Source organism: Ornithodoros turicata, unplaced genomic scaffold, assembly GCF_037126465.1.
Source record: "Ornithodoros turicata isolate Travis unplaced genomic scaffold, ASM3712646v1 Chromosome39, whole genome shotgun sequence".
Classification (NCBI taxonomy): domain Eukaryota; kingdom Metazoa; phylum Arthropoda; class Arachnida; order Ixodida; family Argasidae; genus Ornithodoros; species Ornithodoros turicata.
Window position 1 is genome coordinate 1,292,729 of NW_026999369.1, and position 19,571 is coordinate 1,312,299.

The following is a 19,571-nucleotide window of genomic DNA, read 5'->3' on the forward strand; positions in this document are numbered from 1 at the left end:
AGTTAGCATTATGTGCAATGATTGGAATCTTGGGTGGCACTCTCAGTTTCAGGTTACACGTCTGACATAGTGTTTGTCGAAATTCTCCGCTTACATGGTCATGGTCTCGAACTTTTTGTCTTTTAGCAAAGGATTCTTTGCAGATAATACAATGAGTGGCTGCTGTATGTTGACGCTTATTCTCTTCGGTCATTTCTAGAGGTGCAAAAGCATGTGTCCATCCTAAAATTTCGTCATGCAATTTCCGCAGCGGCTCCATAAATACTGTGACACAATTAGGACCACGGAAAAGATGCTTTTGCAACACGTGTGAGTCGGATGCACGTATAACCAAAAGGCAAAATGAGGAAGGACAGTGATCCTCATACACGTTTGTTTCTTCCAAACAAGGTGACAAAACACTTTCAAAATCATATACACAGTAGAAAGGGACTTCCGACATGAGATGTTCCCCGGCAAATGCTACCGTCTCTCCCTTCTTAGGGTAAATTGTCTTAGCAACCTTCTCATGCAAACATATCTTTAAATGATCACTGAGGATTCTGTCTGATGAGAAGCCCATCATACACCTCTTGCAATGGAACCGTCCGCTAGGTTGAAATAATTCATTAAAATTTGTGATAAGCAGAAAATGAGAGTCGATTAGCAACAGATCCACATGTTTCTCACGCTCGTCATCGACAACTTTGATGGGGTACAGAGATTTATCTTCCTTTCGTAGGCGTACACATTGATACTGATACCATTATTTTTTTCGAATGCTTCAACCTCTTTTGGGAAAGCTACCGGGAATGTTTTCAGAAAAACATACTCAGAAATATATGGTCTGTATGAAGATGCCCTTCGCCTGCGATAACCAGTAGCAGGATGCAGTGCAGCTATTACAGAGAAGGCAAAACACATGTTCTGCTCATCTTCATGCAAACCAAAGTCCACACACAACAGAGAACGAAACTTATGCTTCAATTCTTGCGGTAACTCAAACTGGGCACATCCAATCAGTTGAGGCATCAAACGTCCAATGTTCATGATACAGGCATGAATGCGAAAGAGAAAAAAACCTGAACCTTCTACTTCGAGGTTTTCCAAATTTTGTGCTATTTCAGCAGTCACTTGAGTGATAGAAGGTTCTATATCTGCCTGTGACCATACTGTCACTACTTTGGAAGGCACGAAACTAATTTCGAGCTGTAACTCATCGTCTGGCGTGTGACGACCAAGTTCCACTTTAAGCAATACAAAATAGCGCAGTGGGAAACCAAAGTGTCGTAAGACATCAGCAATGTACTGTCTGTACTCATAAAAAAAGGTTGTAACGTCATGTCCACTAACGTCCCTGTCGTTTCAATGTAGCTCGAACCGATTAGTATAGTTTCGCAGTGTGCACAAAGTCTCACAAAAAGGAATGCAGGGGGCTTGAAGATTGTGAACATTTGCTAAGTGAATCTGAAGACCTAATGCTGTTGCATAATACTGCCGTTCGTGCTGGGAGCATAAGTGACACATCACCATATCTCATCACTTTCTCTTCGAATTGGTGAAGATAATATCTGGCGAAATGACTTTTTTACCATCTTTGGTAAACCGTTCTTTCTTCTCCATTTTGAGATTTGGAAGCAGTCGCATTTCCTCTAGTTCTTCCTCCGACAATTTTTTGAAGCGTCCAGGTAGATACACTTTCACTGGCTTGTCGTTTTCCATGCGGAGCTCCACGTATACTGCCTCGCCATACATAGTGTCAATTTTCTGAATGTCCAGCACTTCGAACTTTTCGTTTTTGGGTATGTTGCTCATTTTCTGAATTTCACCGTCACCACATTTTTTCAGTTTATCCAACTTTTCCATGACGGATGACATAGCTTACTTGTGTTATGGAGGCTTCGCTGTTATGATGACAATTTGCTTTCTCCTCTTGCTGTATAGAATGAACTGAAAGAGAAGAATAGATTTGTAAACTCTTACATCTTCCACAGGAATATGTAACACACCTCCTCAGTCCGACGTTCTGAATGAAGAACCACTCTCTATGTCCGCTCTTATATAGCGATTGCATGCAGCTCTCTAACATGTGTGCACAGCCTTGAACGTCTACATCCTTGCAACGTTATACGTGTTTCAGTGTGTCCTATCTAACTTCATTGGTCAGGTAACTAACATACCTGCGTGCACAACCTTGAATGTCTACAACCTTGAACGTGTGTACTTCGACTTTGGGCAAGCTTAGAGCACAGACTTGTCTTTGCTTTTTGTTGTAACCTTCCATTATAGAATGCTCCTGGTCTGATAACTAACACGGCTGTGTGCAACCTTGAATGTCTACAACCTTGAATGTCTGTATTTCAGTTTAGCCAATCTGAGAGTGATGTACAGGCTCGTCTTTGCTGTAACCTTCCTTTATGTAATGTTGTGATTTCATAGCATGCTTCATTCATTTGCAAAAGATGGCTGAGGTTGTACCTTATAGGTTTACCACTCCGGTCTCAATGACCATATCAGGTCAAAGCCAGAGTGGAAAGACGACACTTGTTACACGTCTAATTAAACATAGAGCTGCTGTCTTCGACAAACCATTTGATCATATATTGTACATATACTTGTACAAACAACCAATCTTCGATAATTTTCCAGAGGTAACCTTCAGTCAGGATATTCCTAGTAATCTTGATACTGTAAGAAATTCTTTAATTAGATTTGATGATTGCTTAGCCGACAAACAAAGGCTCAAAGAAATCTGCAATTTTTATGTAGCTGGCTGTCACCACCTCAACTGTTCAGCTATTTTCATAACACAATATTTATTTATTAATGATCCTCTGTATAGATGCATTCAGTTTAACAGCAGTGCCTTAATTTTATGTCGTTCCGCCCGCACTGCGGACCAAATGCAAATACTTTCACGACAACTGTTTGGTCGAAAGAAAAGTGAACTACTGCCAAGTATATATAAGATGCTTGCAAGAAACCATATTCATACCTTGTAATTGACCTATCCCAAAACTGTTCAGACCAATTTAGAGTGTGGACTAATATATTTCCAGACGACCAGCGACAAATAGTATATAAAACATGAAACGTGTCAAGAAGAATATTCATTTTCTTCAGTTGCTTGCTGATGCAAAGTTGCTGGAGCAACGTTATTTTCTCCTGGAACATGCTACGAGAGAGCAACTAACTGCTATTCAAGAGATTTGTATGAATCTTTGTAAAGGAAACATTAAGGTAGCTCCAAGAGTGAGAAATCAGTTGCAACCTTATGCAACACCTATCCGCTTTTTGGCAAAACGAGACACTACAGGAGTGAAGAAAGTTCGAAAGGTATTGCAACAATCTGGTGGTTTTCTACAGTTCCTTTTGCCACCTTTGCTGGGTCTCCTCTCGACTTTAGGTGGAAGGGCGATAGCAAAAGCAATCGGAGTGTAGTCGATGCAGAAATACGAGCTTGTGCCTTACCGGGAAACCCCCATCCCACAGATATTGAAGAAAAATGAACCAGACGATATCAAAGCAAAAGAGATAATCCAATATCTTCACTCCTTGCTACATCCCACTGTGAGTGAGAGCACACCTACACTGGGTTCAACAACAGCGAGAGAAGAGGAAACACAGACCGAGGAAAAAAGTAATACTGTCGTTGATTTCATGAGCAGTGGCTATAAAATCAGATCAGAAAACCTATTACGTCTTCTGGAACCAACGATCTCATGGGATAGGAAAACATTTCAGGTAATTGTCGATGGTGAGCGAGTAGACAATACCAATATAATTGACCTCGTATACTATCTCGTGACGAAAGCAAGAAATGTTCAAAGACCAGCCTATTTTGATCAGATTTTGCCGCTATTGGTCAAGCTAAACTTACCAGCACTTATTGTGCACCCATCTCGTCTTCAAAAACATACAGCAGAGAAAACTCTGGCCACTCCTTCACCTCATTCCGTAAGTGAAGCTTCCACACCTCGACGTGCGTCACCACCGCTCACACGAGCCGCGACGCGCGCACGACAGCTCACATGGACACCGTACTGAACTCCGAGAAGAGAGGCTACTTCGAAGAAGAAAAAATACTGTCACACTTCCCTCCAAGACATCATAAAAAGGTATTAGCTATGCTTCAGCTGATGACAACGGTTCTGGCTTACGACGAGTACGGAAGAGTTATCTGTCACGGAAAGGTGGTGCCACACTCATCTATTGTTGAGCTTTTGAAGTACGAACTTCACAACAGGCAACCTCTCTGGATGAGAGGAGACGTTTCAGCTACAATCAACGCTTATCTATCACTCGATGCTCTTAGAGTTTGCAGTAGGAAGAAGTACTAATGGCAGCCTACTATGACCCGCAACATGTCGGCAGCTTTGGTGGAGTGCAGAGACTTGCTCGAGCCATTGGCGAAAAGAAGGACAAAGTCACGAAATTTCTGGAGACAAGTGATGTGTACAATTTGCATAAGGAATACAAGCGACCCACGAAGTTTCGAAAAACCATTGCACTTGGACTTCGCGAACTATTCCAGGCTGACCTAAAGGATTTGCAAAGTCTAAAGAACCAGAACGATGGTTTTCGCTATTTGCTCTTTTGTATAGATGCTTTCTCTCGGCTTCTTGCCATTGTACCTATTCGTAATAAACAATCTCCCGAGGTTATTCGAGCTTTTAAACTTGCCTTTAAAAGAATTGGGGCACCCAAGCTTTTGCACACAGATCGTGGAACAGAATTTACAAACAAGGTGGTACAACAGTTTCTGAAAGCAAGGGGGATCCGGCTCATCCACACAAATTCACCTATGAAGGCTTCAATCTGTGAGCGATCTCAGCGAACAATTGTGACCACACTGTACCGTATCTTCACATTCCAGGGTCACAAGCGATATGTGAACATTTTACCTCAAGTAGTGAAAGCTTACAACAATCGCGTACACAGATCGCTTTCTGCCAGACCAGTGGACGTAAAGAAAGAAAACGAGCACATTTTCCGAGAGAGACTGTACCCCAGCCCGGTTGGACCACAAAAAAGCCGTGCTACAGTGTTGGAGACGTAGTGAGAATTGCAAAATACAGACATCAGATAATAAAACGTTATTTAGGGTCATTTACGTCAGAACTCTTCGTGGTGAGAGCGATCAAGTTAGGGTATCGTAACACGTACCTATTACGTGATCTTAAAAATGAAGACATCATTGGTGGGTTTTATGAGAGTGAAATTGTACGAGTGAGAGAGGTTCCAAAAGTAGAGAAGATCATAAAACGACGAGTTAGAAATGGGAAGCTTCAGTACTTGGTTCAGTTCACTGGCAGTCTGGACAAGAAGTGGATCGCAGAAAATTACCTTGGTTTGTAATGACCAGTCAAGACAAGTCAGCCGCCGATGACACAACATGGCCTGAGGTTGATCCTCGGCTTGATGGCGCACGGTCGTCATCATCAGACGCAGATGAAGAGCAGCCTGTGCTAGGTAGAGATGTGTGTGGCAGATGGAGAAGAGGTTACACACACGAATTTCGGATGCAGCCTGTGTGTCGCCTCAAACACGTCTCCTACAAGGAGATATTGGAATGTGGGTTAACACAAGTAGGCAAAACTTCGCTCGTGGAAGCTTTTAAAATTGTGACGGATATGGTGTTGTTTCAAGCGTTGCCAGATCAACCTCCTGACAGGGTTACTTGGAAACCTGCAAATACAATGTATGCCAGAGTTCACACCGCCTGTACGTTTGCCTCGGAATCACCTTTCGCCTTACTTGCTGAATGGTCACGTCACGTGGACGAAATTTTGACATATGCTGACGAGGTTGACGCTATGCATCTTGCTGCCGAGAGTCTATGTTTCATGGAACAAGCCGAGTCTGAAGGTTGGCACTACTTAACAGGCTACATCAGCAAGCTAACACTTGACCTCTTCAAACATCGACTGGTGCACAATGGAGCATAAAAAAATGATCACCGCTCGTGTATCAGGGAAATAAAAATGTACATTTGTACTAAGCCCTCTCATTTCATTGTGAGTGAACAGACATGGATAGATGTTTGTGTGTTCTCTTCTCCGTTGTGTGGCACACGTTTTTGCTTGTTGTGGTGATCATCGAGCTAACGAAGCTTCCATCCTCTTCCCTTCAGCTTCATCAGGGCAATTGCAGCAAAGAAGCTGAACTGGAAAAATATGTTTATGTACATTCGTGCCCTTCTGACTTGCTTGTGGTACGCATTTGGAGTGAAAACGGTAAACCGAAGCGTTCTGGTGTTACCCTAACACGAAATGAAACACGCCAGCTGCAAAAATGCTTAGAGACAGCCAATCTTACAAGGACCTATTACGATAACGAATGCTCAGATGTATGCTCTTTGTGCTTAGAACGTGAGTTAAAACTTCGCCGCTGCCCAGGCAACATTTACTCTCTTGGCAGAACAATTGGTCGACATCACTCTGGCTATGGAATCTCACTATCTAAAAGGGCTGTGATTTCACTGTCCTTGTATCTAAATAAAAAAAAAGTAACTGTTTGCAAACGTTTTCACTTCCTGTGATGGACTAGGAAAGCATTCCTTAAATCACAAAGACCTGCATGTCGCCACTGAAAGTGGGAGGCATGAAACCTTGTCGTTCCTTATATTTGCATTTCCATAAATGACTTGCATGTTCATAGAAAAGCATTATATATATATATGTATTGCAAAAGAGGAGGGCAAATCCATGTACTTACCACAGTCTGTCTTTCCAGTCAAACACTGTCACGAAGAAAAAAATCTTCATCTGGAATCCCGAGTGGATTAACTTGAAAAAAAAAAGTTTTCCACCTCTTCTCCATTGTATAGCACACATTTTTGCCTTGTTGTCAAGGAAGATCTCAAACTCTTCCCTTCAACCTCCTCGGAGTAGTTACAGCAAAAGAAGGAAGATGAACTGGAAAATATGTTTTATGTCAAACCAAAATCAAACGATTAAAAAAAAACACCGTTTCGCTAAGTTTAAATGCAAAGAAACATGCAGTAGCAAGACTGAACATTTCCTAAAGTAGGCTTTCCCCCAATGCACGTAGGAGTTGGGTGAAGACTAGCTACATCTCACAAATGAAGGTAGACACATTCCTTTCTTTCTGACCTGTTTGCCATTGACGTGCAGGTGAAGTGTTCTGTTGTTACCCGAACATGAAATGAAAGAGAGAAGCTAAAAAATGCTTAGAAGAAGTCGATCTTACAAGCCCAAAATGTGAGATGGCCCTTCAACCCCGTCGGAGTAGTTACAACAAAGACGATGAACTGGAAAATATGTTTTATGAAGAACCAAAGTCAAACAATTAAAAAAAAACACCGTTCCGCTGAATTGAAATGCAAAGGAACAAGCAATCCAGCAAGATTGAGCATTTCCTAACGTTGACTTCCCGCAACGCACGTAGAAGTTAGGTGAAGCCGACTTGTAAATTAGCAATGTCCTCCAAAACATACAACGCAATGCAATGTCCTAAATAAAAAAATAATGTTGTACTGTTTGCAATCGTTCATTTTTCATTTCATCTACTGCGACGATCTAAGAAGGTGCACTTTAAAATCACAAAGATTTGCATGTCGGCAGTGGGAAGGAATGAACCTCTTTTCTTTTTTCTTTCGCGTACATGCATTCCATAAATGGCTGTGACCTTGCACGCTCACAGGGGAAGAACTTATAACAAGAGAAAAGAAAAAAGCATGTACTCACCTTAGTCTGCTTTTCCAGTCAAACACCCGCACGGAAAAACCTGAGCTGGAATGTCAAGTGAATCCACCTGAAAACAATCAAGTGGCATTCACTTGGCATTCCAGCTCAGTCTGGAAAGCGTTGCGGACGAACCGTCTTATATAGAAATCGCTTCGTTTGCCTATGAGACTGCAGCGTCGACCGTCTCGCCCCAAAGACGTGATGAGGAAAGTGATATTATCGTTTATCCTTGAGAGGTAATTACGGCTTTACCCGGGCTGGCTCGCTCTGTTCAGAAATCAAAGCAGTCAGCATGGAGGTAGCTGTCATTAGTATACTGCGTCTTTTCTTCTTCTTCTTTTTCCTGCGGCGCAACAAGTATCGCATAGTAATTATTTTTCCTGTCTTCGAGTTGCAAAGGCGACACCGGCTAGAGTAAAAAGGTACGACGTTTATCCAACGAGTTGTCTTATATGCAAATGCTTGCTATTGCAATAACATCGTGTATCTTCGAGCGTTTATTCGACTTGCTTGCGTGCTCATGCAAATCAGGAGAAGAGATATCACAGTCTGAGTGGAAACAGCGTGACCTTCAGCCATCCCGTCGTCTAATATGCAAAGCGTCGCTAACACAACAACATCTTAATGGAATACGGAAAAAGTGATCTTATCATTTCTCGAGAGTTAATCCGTGTCGTACACAAAAACGGATTAATGGGGAGAGGTAGCCTGGTCGACTGCAAGTCCAAGCATGTTTAATGAAATCTCTACAATGAATATCATGATGTTCCCCCATGATGCGTCGGATGTCGAATTTCGAAGCGGTAAGCCTTTTGTCGGTTACACGCCCTTAGCACCCTGTCCATAATCACTTCTCAATACTAGCTATGCCATATCCTTGCAATTCGCAACGATGTTGTGGCGGGGGCCGGTGCATTTTTCTTTTTTCGATCGGTTGTCGAAGGTCAGAGCTGTAGGCTCTAGCTGTTTTTGTTTTTTTTTTTCGGTTACGCTCTTAGCGCTCTGAAGTTTAAGTATATACTGTCTCCTCGCACTTCGGAAGGAGACGATTGGCTCATCAACCATTTCCATTAGGCAGACGATAGCGAGGTGTCCTACTTGTCGACTTTAAAACGTAATAAGAAAAAAAAAATATTTGAACAATGTTGTGCCATGTATGAATCGAGCTATCGTTTTATCCTTGCAGGGATCCAATAAACAAAATACAGAAGCCGACACTGAAGATTTTTGTTTAAGTTTAATTTGTACAAGCTTTCGCGTGGAGGTCCACGCTTCCTCTGTATTTTGTTTATGAGATCTACAGGACTTGACTCCCCTCTTCGTATACGCTTTTGCAGGATTGAGTAAGAATTGTGCAACTATCCATAAAGAATTAATCTTCGTAATCTTATTATTATTTCTTTTTTTACTAAGATCCTTAGATGGATGAACGGTTATGGCACATTTCTGATTTCATAACTAAGCTAATTATTCATTGTTAACGTAGTTTGTTTAAAACAAAACAACAACAACTTTATTTTCGGCCTTGGAGAGTGGGGAGTTTCATCGCAACAGGCGATACTCTACCCCAGTGCTTGGTGGAATGGGGGGAATAAAATAACGCGGGGGCTTGTTTAAAACAAGAGGTATATCATTCTGATGGAACTACACAATTAAGATGACATTCAGTGAGTGCATCCTACAGGCAAGCAAAGGGGTTGGTGCCCCCACGTGGTCAGCCACAACTGGTCAGGTTTAAAATCTGCGAGAGGGTGGAGGTAAACTTATTAAGAAGGGTATAACGACAGCTTCGTGGGCTGGTTCAACCTTCGTGAGATGATGGGGTGCTGCTGTAGTGGGACTGAGGGGTAGTTCAGTCATGATTAAAATACGATCTTGCAACTGTGCTTTTTATGTAGTTCCTTCTAATCTACAGTAGGCATGCAACCTAATTATAATAAGAAGCGCGTGTTGCGCGTGCGAGGGACTTGCTGGAGGCTGGCTTACGATATGGGGGCTGGTGCCCACGTGGTTAGTTCCTCAGATGACACAGTGAGGTCGGTATCACTCTGACGTGGTTTACTCCAACACAGTAGGGCGTGCACCTAATCATAATATTAAGAAAGGCATGTTGCAGGGATGGCTTACCAGATGGAGTCATGAAAGTGGGCTGGTGCCCACGTGGTTAATTCCTCAGATGATACAGTGAGGTCGGTATCTGTGGGCTGGCGCTCACGTGGTTTAGCCCTAATTAACATTCGCAAGAGCGGGATGGGGCGGGGACGGGGGCGGTCTTGTTTGTTGATGCTAAATACGCTAGCTAGCGAATCTAGCAATTGTTTTGCTGCTAGATACACTGCTGATACACTAGCTTTTCTGACTACTCAACCGATATGAACACTGCCATCTTTCTTTCAGAGCACACCAGAAGCTGCAGGTCCTCCTGGCATCTGGTCATCGCATCGCGCTGCACTGAATCCCATCCTGCAAAGGCATCCCCGGCAACGAGATGGCGGACTCCCTGAGCAAGCAGGCCACCACCAAGACCCTGGTCCGCCAGGCACCATCTACCACCAGCCAGGCTAAGAAGAGGATCGCCCTCCACGTGCGCAGCTTCTACCCGGACAAGCCCACGGCGGATGGGACAGCACCCCCACCCTGCATGACAGCCGGCCTAATCAGGGACGAGGCATCGCCGCCGCTATGGCTCCGTGCGTCGTGCGCCTTCACCCGGGCGTACGGCTTCACGATCGGCCTGGTCGACGACCCACGCTGCGGAACCTGCGGTGTCCAGGAGAGTGTTGCTCACCTAATCACCCGCTGCAGAGATACTGCTTCTCAGAGAGATCTTCTTTTCCAGAACCTGTCCAGCGCCGGCATCTCCGACCACAGCCTGGTTAACCTGGCCCGCGACACCATCGCCGACGCATCCAGAGGGAGCTGCTGCAGTTCCTGAGCTCTACCGGCCTGGACACCCGCCTGTAGCTGCCTCCTTCCGGACCTCCTCCGCCTGACGCTGCCTAGGGCAGCGTAGGACCCCAGGACCTGCCAGGACACCAGAAGCCACCCCTTACCTGACCCCAGGACTTCTCCAGCTGCCGCCACCTTCCTGACCCGCCTTACGTCACCCACGGAATTGCCTGTACATCAAAGCCACCCCTGACCTGACCCCTAGACGACTTCTCCTCCTGCCGCCGCCATCCTGCACCGCCCTACGTCACACACGGCGTCGTTCGACCCCTTTGCACCTGCCAGACACCAATTCCACCCCTGACATGACCCATGGACCACCTCGCCACCTGCCGCTGCCACATTGCACCGCCCTACGTCGTCGCACGACCCCATGGACCTTGCCAGACATCAAAAGCCACCCCTGGACCACTTCGCCACCTGCCGCCTCCACCCTGCGCCCTCTACGTCACCCACAGCGTAGCACGACCCCCTTGGACTTGCCAGGACACCACAGCCACCCCTGACCTGACCCCAGGACCATTTCTGCAACTTCCGCCGCCTCCCTCCATCGCCTTACATCACCCTCAGCATCGCACGACCCCTATGGACTTCCCAGGACACAACAGCCACCCCAGGTCCCCCGCCGCCGCCATCCTGCACCACCCTGTGTCGTCCACAGCGTTGCACAATTCCCACGGACCTGCCCCGAACCCGAGAACCTGCCTGACCTACAAGACCTCCCCAGCAACCTTGGACTTTGCCACTCCGACCGCCCGTTTCCCAGCGGGAGAAACTTGCCGTCGGTGTTGACAGGCAGACCTCTCTCGTCTTCCTCTACGCCACTCCACTCCACTCCACTCCACGGAGTATATGAATTGTTGCAGCTTCAGATGCGTTTTCTTAATACTCCAATTTTTTTTAACGATCCCGACGCAGAGAAAAAAGTACTGCGATGCAGACACGTTGGGACCGTCTACGACACAGTGGCTTAGTCGGTACTCGGTAGCCACTAAGGCGAGTCTGCGCCTGTGTCGTATTTTGGAGCACATTGTTGCAGCTTCACATGCTTTTTCGTAACGCCTAAGCTATATAAAGCGAGTTGAATGCTCCAGATAACGCTTTTGGAGTATATAGATTGTTGCAGCTTCAGATGCTTTTTCGTAACGCGTAAGCTATATCAAGCTATATAAAGCTGCAACAATCTATATACTCCAAAAGCGTTATCTGCAGCATTCAACTCGCGTTATATAGCTTACGCGTTACGAAAAACCATGTGAAGCTGCAACAATGTGCTCCAAAATACGACACAGGCGCCGACTCGCCTTAGTGGCTACTGAGTACCGACTAAGCCACTGTGTCGTAGACGATCCCAACGTGTCTGCATCGCAGTACTTTTTTCTCTGCGTCGGGATCGTTAAAAAAAAATTGGAGTGTTGGAGCATTACGAAAACGCATCTGAAGGTGGAAATATCTGGTCCGAAAGCGTTATCTGTATCATCCAACTCGCGTTATATAGCTTACGCGTCACGAAAAAGCATGTGAAGCTGCAACAATGTGCTCCGAAATACGACACAGGCGCCGACTCGCCTTAGTGGCTACTGAGTACCGACTAAGCCACTGTGTCGTAGACGGTCCCAACGTGTCTGCATCGCAGTACTTTTTTCTCTGCGTCGGGATCGTTAAAAAAATTGGAGCATTACGAAAACGCATCTGAAGCTGCAACAATCTGCTCCGAAAGCGTTATCTGTATCATCCAACAAGCGTTATATAGCTTACGCGTTACGAAAAAGCATCTGAAGCTGCAACAATCTATATACTCCAAAAGCGTTATCTGTATCATCCAACTCGCGTTATATAGCTTACGCGTTACGAAAAAGCATGTGAAGCTGCAGTGCTCCAAAATACGACACAGGCGCCGACTCGCCTTAGTGGCTACCGAGTACCGACTAAGCCACTGTGTCGTAGACGGTCCCAACGTGTCTGCATCGCAGTACTTTTTTCTCTGCGTCGGGATCGTTAAAAAAAATTGGAGCATTACGAAAACGCATCTGAAGCTGCAACAATCTGCTCCGAAAGCGTTATCTGTATCATCCAACTAGCGTTATATAGCTTACGCGTTACGAAAAAGCATCTGAAGCTGCAACAATCTATGTACTCCAAAAGCGTTATCTGCAGCATTCAACTCGCGTTATATAGCTTACGCGTTACGAAAAAGCATGTGAAGCTGCAACAATGTGCTCCAAAATACGACACAGGCGCCGACTCGCCTTAGTGGCTACCGAGTACCGACTAAGCCACTGTGTCGTAGACGGTCCCAACGTGTCTGCATCGCAGTACTTTTTTCTCTTTGTCGGGATCGTTAAAAAAAATTGGAGCATTACGAAAACGCATCTGAAGCTGCAACAATCTGCTCCGAAAGCGTTATCTGTATCATCCAACTAGCGTTATATAGCTTACGCGTTACGAAAAAGCATCTGAAGCTGCAACAATCCATATACTCCAAAAGCGTTATCTGCAGCATGCAACTCGCGTTATATAGCTTACGCGTTACGAAAAAGCATGTGAAGCTGCAACAATCCATATACTCCAAAAGCGTTATCTGCAGCATTCAACTCGCGTTATATAGCTTACGCGGGTACGAAAAAGCATCTGAAGCTGCAACAATCCATATACTCCAAAAGCGTTATCTGCAGCATTCAACTCGCGTTATATAGCTTACGCGTTACGAAAAAGCATCTGAAGCTGCAACAATCCATATACTCCAAAAGCGTTATCTGCAGCATTCAACTCGCGTTATATAGCTTACACGTTACGAAAAAGCATGTGAAGCTGCAACAATGTGCTCCAAAATACGACACAGGCGCCGACTCGCCTTCGTGGCTACGGAGTACCGACTAAGCCACTGTGTCGTAGACGGTCCCAACGTGTCTGCATCGCAGTACTTTTTTCTCTGCGTCGGGATCGTTAAAAAAAATGGAGCATTAGGAAACGCATCTGAAGCTGCAACAATCTGCTCCGAAAGCGTTATCTGTATCGTCGAACTAGCGTTATATAGCTTACGCGTTACGAAAAAGCATCTGAAGCTGCAACAATCCATATACTCCAAAAGCGTTATCTGCACCATTCAACTCGCGTTATATAGCTTACGCGTTACGAAAAAGCATGTGAAGCTGCAACAATGTGCTCCAAAATACGACACAGGCGCCGACTCGCCTTAGTGGCTACCGAGTACCGACTAAGCCACTGTGTCGTAGACGGTCGCAACGTGTCTGCATCGCAGTACTTTTTTCTCTGCGTCGGGATCGTTAAAAAAATTGGAGCATTACGAAAACGCATCTGAAGCTGCAACAATCTGCTCCGAAAGCGTTATCTGTATCATCCAACTAGCGTTATATAGCTTACGCGTTACGAAAAAGCATCTGAAGCTGCAACAATCCATATACTCCAAAAGCGTTATCTGCAGCATTCAACTCGCGTTATATAGCTTACGCGTTACGAAAAAGCATGTGAAGCTGCAACAATCCATATACTCCAAAAGCGTTATCTGCAGCATTCAACTCGCGTTATATAGCTTACGCGTTACGAAAAAGCATCTGAAGCTGCAACAATCCATATACTCCAAAAGCGTTATCTGCAGCATTCAACTCGCGTTATATAGCTTACACGTTACGAAAAAGCATGTGAAGCTGCAACAATCCATATACTCCAAAAGCGTTATCTGCAGCATTCAACTCGCGTTATATAGCTTACGCGTTACGAAAAAGCATCTGAAGCTGCAACAATCCATATACTCCAAAAGCGTTATCTGCAGCATTCAACTCGCGTTATATAGCTTACGCGTTACGAAAAAGGATGTGAAGCTGCAACAATGTGCTCCAAAATACGACACAGGCGCCGACTCGCCTTAGCGGCTACCGAGTACCGACTAAGCCACTGTGTCGTAGACGGTCCCAACGTGTCTGCATCGCAGTACTTTTTTCTCTGCGTCGGGATCGTTAAAAAAATTGGAGCATTACGAAAACGCATCTGAAGCTGCAACAATCTGCTCCGAAAGCGTTATCTGTATCATCCAACTAGCGTTATATAGCTTACGCGTTACGAAAAAGCATCTGAAGCTGCAACAATCCATATACTCCAAAAGCGTTATCTGCAGCATTCAACTCGCGTTATATAGCTTACGCGTTACGAAAAAGCATGTGAAGCTGCAACAATGTGCTCCAAAATACGACACAGGCGCCGACTCGCCTTAGTGGCTACCGAGTACCGACTAAGCCACTGTGTCGTAGACGGTCCCAACGTGTCTGCATCGCAGTACTTTTTTCTCTGCGTCGGGATCGTTAAAAAAAAATTGGAGCATTACGAAAACGCATCTGAAGCTGCAACAATCTGCTCCGAAAGCGTTATCTGTATCGTCGAACTAGCGTTATATAGCTTACGCGTTACGAAAAAGCATCTGAAGCTGCAACAATCCATATACTCTAAAAGCGTTATCTGCAGCATTCAACTCGCGTTATATAGCTTACGCGTTACGAAAAAGCATGTGAAGCTGCAACAATGTGCTCCAAAATACGACACAGGCGGCGACTCGCCTTAGTGGCTACCGAGTACCGACTAAGCCACTGTGTCGTAGACGGTCCCAACGTGTCTGCATCGCAGTACTTTTTTCTCTGCGTCGGGATCGTTAAAAAAATTGGAGCATTACGAAAACGCATCTGAAGCTGCAACAATCTGCTCCGAAAGCGTTATCTGTATCATCCAACTAGCGTTATATAGCTTACGCGTTACGAAAAAGCATCTGAAGCTGCAACAATCCATATACTCCAAAAGCGTTATCTGCAGCATGCAACTCGCGTTATATAGCTTACGCGTTACGAAAAAGCATGTGAAGCTGCAACAATGTGCTCCAAAATACGACACAGGCGCCGACTCGCCTTAGTGGCTACTGAGTACCGACTAAGCCACTGTGTCGTAGACGGTCCCAACGTGTCTGCATCGCAGTACTTTTTTATCTGCGTCGGGATCGTTAAAAAAAATTGGAGCATTATGAAAACGCATCTGAAGCTGCAACAATCTGCTCCGAAAGCGTTATCTGTATCGTCGAACTAGCGTTATATAGCTTACGCGTTACGAAAAAGCATCTGAAGCTGCAACAATCCATATACTCCAAAAGCGTTATCTGCAGCATTCAACTCGCGTTATATTGCTTACGCGTTACGAAAAAGCATGTGAAGCTGCAACAATGTGCTCCAAAATACGACACAGGCGCCGACTCGCCTTAGTGGCTACCGAGTACCGACTAAGCCACTGTGTCGTAGACGGTCCCAACGTGTCTGCATCGCAGTACTTTCTTCTCTGCGTCGGGATCGTTAAAAAAATTGGAGCATTACGAAAACGCATCTGAAGCTGCAACAATCTGCTCCGAAAGCGTTATCTGTATCATCCAACTAGCGTTATATAGCTTACGCGTTACGAAAAAGCATGTGAAGCTGCAACAATCCATATACTCCAAAAGCGTTATCTGCAGCATTCAACTCGCGTTATATAGCTTACGTGGGTACGAAAAAGCATCTGAAGCTGCAACAATCCATATACTCCAAAAGCGTTATCGGCAGCATGCAACTCGCGTTATATAGCTTACGCGTTACGAAAAAGCATGTGAAGCTGCAACAATCCATATACTCCAAAAGCGTTATCTGCAGCATTCAACTCGCGTTATATAGCTTACGCGGGTACGAAAAAGCATCTGAAGCTGCAACAATCCATATACTCCAAAAGCGTTATCTGCAGCATTCAACTCGCGTTATATAGCTTACGCGTTACGAAAAAGCATCTGAAGCTGCAACAATCCATATACTCCAAAAGCGTTATCTGCAGCATTCAACTCGCGTTATATAGCTTACACGTTACGAAAAAGCATGTGAAGCTGCAACAATGTGCTCCAAAATACGACACAGGCGCCGACTCGCCTTAGTGGCTACTGAGTACCGACTAAGCCACTGTGTCGTAGACGGTCCCAACGTGTCTGCATCGCAGTACTTTTTTCTCTGCGTCGGGATCGTTAAAAAAAATTGGAGTATTAGGAAAACGCATCTGAAGCTGCAACAATCTGCTCCGAAAGCGTTATCTGTATCGTCGAACTAGCGTTATATAGCTTACGCGTTACGAAAAAGCATATGAAGATGCAACAATCCATATACTCCAAAAGCGTTATCTGCAGCATTCAACTCGCGTTATATAGCTTACGCGTTACGAAAAAGCATGTGAAGCTGCAACAATGTGCTCCAAAATACGACACAGGCGCCGACTCGCCTTAGTGGCTACTGAGTACCGACTAAGCCACTGTGTCGTAGACGGTCCCAACGTGTCTGCATCGCAGTACTTTTTTATCTGCGTCGGGATCGTTAAAAAAATTGCAGCATTACGAAAACGCATCTGAAGCTGCAACAATCTGCTCCGAAAGCGTTATCTGTATCGTCGAACTAGCGTTATATAGCTTACGCGTTACGAAAAAGCATCTGAAGCTGCAACAATCCATATACTCCAAAAGCGTTATCTGCAGCATTCAACTCGCGTTATATAGCTTACGCGTTACGAAAAAGCATGTGAAGCTGCAACAATGTGCTCCAAAATACGACACAGGCGCCGACTCGCCTTAGTGGCTACCGAGTACCGACTAAGCCACTGTGTCGTAGACGGTCCCAACGTGTCTGCATCGCAGTACTTTTTTCTCTGCGTCGGGATCGTTAAAAAAATTGGAGCATTACGAAAACGCATCTGAAGCTGCAACAATCTGCTCCGAAAGCGTTATCTGTATCATCCAACTAGAGTTATATAGCTTACGCGTTACGAAAAAGCATGTGAAGCTGCAACAATCCATATACTCCAAAAGCGTTATCTGCAGCATTCAACTCGCGTTATATAGCTTACGCGTTACGAAAAAGCATGTGAAGCTGCAACAATCCATATACTCCAAACGCGTTATCTGCAGCATTCAACTCGCGTTATATAGCTTACACGTTACGAAAAAGCATGTGAAGCTGCAACAATCCATATACTCCAAAAGCGTTATCTGCAGCATTCAACTCGCGTTATATAGCTTACGCGTTACGAAAAAGCATCTGAAGCTGCAACAATCCATATACTCCAAAAGCGTTATCTGCAGCATTCAACTCGCGTTAGATAGCTTACGCGTTACGAAAAAGCATGTGAAGCTGCAACAATCCATATACTCCAAAAGCGTTATCTGCAGCATTCAACTCGCGTTATATAGCTTACGCGTTACGAAAAAGCATCTGAAGCTGCAACAATCCTTATACTCCAAAAGCGTTATCTGCAGCATTCAACTCGCGTTATATAGCTTACGCGTTACGAAAAAGCATGTGAAGCTGCAACAATGTGCTCCAAAATACGACACAGGCGCCGACTCGCCTTAGCGGCTACCGAGTACCGACTAAGCCACTGTGTCGTAGACGGTCCCAACGTGTCTGCATCGCAGTACTTTTTTCTCTGCGTCGGGATCGTTAAAAAAAATTGGAGCATTACGAAAACGCATCTGAAGCTGCAACAATCTGCTCCGAAAGCGTTATCTGTATCATCCAACTAGCGTTATATAGCTTACGCGTTACGAAAAAGCATCTGAAGCTGCAACAATCCATATACTCCAAAAGCGTTATCTGCAGCATTCAACTCGCGTTATATAGCTTACGCGTTACGAAAAAGCATGTGAAGCTGCAACAATGTGCTCCAAAATACGACACAGGCGCCGACTCGCCTTAGTGGCTACCGAGTACCGACTAAGCCACTGTGTCGTAGACGGTCCCAACGTGTCTGCATCGCAGTACTTTTTTCTCTGCGTCGGGATCGTTAAAAAAAATTGGAGCATTACGAAAACGCATCTGAAGCTGCAACAATCTGCTCCGAAAGCGTTATCTGTATCGTCGAACTAGCGTTATATAGCTTACGCGTTACGAAAAAGCATCTGAAGCTGCAACAATCCATATACTCCAAAAGCGTTATCTGCAGCATTCAACTCGCGTTATATAGCTTCCGCGTTACGAAAAAGCATGTGAAGCTGCAACAATGTGCTCCAAAATACAACACAGGCGCCGACTCGCCTTAGTGGCTACCGAGTACCGACTAAGCCACTGTGTCGTAGACGGTCCCAACGTGTCTGCATCGCAGTACTTTTTTCTCTGCGTCGGGATCGTTAAAAAAATTGGAGCATTACGAAAACGCATCTGAAGCTGCAACAATCTGCTCCGAAAGCGTTATCTGTATCATCCAACTAGCGTTATATAGCTTACGCGTTACGAAAAAGCATCTGAAGCTGCAACAATCCATATACTCCAAAAGCGTTATCTGCAGCATTCAACTCGCGTTATATAGCTTACGCGTTACGAAAAAGCATGTGAAGCTGCAACAATCCATATACTCCAAAAGCGTTATCTGCAGCATTCAACTCGCGTTATATAGCTTACGCGTTACGAAAAAGCATCTGAAGCTGCAACAATCCATATACTCCAAAAGCGTTATCTGCAGCATTCAACTCGCGTTAGATAGCTTACGCGTTACGAAAAAGCATGTGAAGCTGCAACAATCCATATACTCCAAAAGCGTTATCTGCAGCATTCAACTCGCGTTATATAGCTTACACGTTACGAAAAAGCATGTGAAGCTGCAACAATCCATATACTCCAAAAGCGTTATCTGCAGCATTCAACTCGCGTTATATAGCTTACGCGTTACGAAAAAGCATCTGAAGCTGCAACAATCCATATACTCCAAAAGCGTTATCTGCAGCATTCAACTCGCGTTAGATAGCTTACACGTTACGAAAAAGCATGTGAAGCTGCAACAATCCATATACTCCAAAAGCGTTATCTGCAGCATTCAACTCGCGTTATATAGCTTACGCGTTACGAAAAAGCATCTGAAGCTGCAACAATCCATATA

General features: G+C 44.9%; 1 long non-coding RNA gene across 2 annotated transcripts; it reads right to left on the bottom strand.

Annotated features, from left to right (window-relative positions):
- Window positions 1–1,358: 1,358 nt before the first annotated feature.
- On the bottom strand, window positions 1,359–7,994 carry LOC135374025 (uncharacterized). 2 transcript variants are annotated; one of them, XR_010416721.1, is made up of 4 exons: window positions 7,689–7,994; window positions 6,697–7,125; window positions 5,326–5,533; window positions 1,359–1,929 (listed from the first exon to the last, which is right to left on the bottom strand). It is a non-coding gene; the product is annotated as an uncharacterized LOC135374025 (long non-coding RNA). The 2 variants fall into 2 exon arrangements; XR_010416720.1 differs by lacking the exon at window positions 7,689–7,994 and having other exon boundaries at window positions 6,697–7,349.
- Between the last annotated feature and the right edge of the window lie 11,577 nt (window positions 7,995–19,571).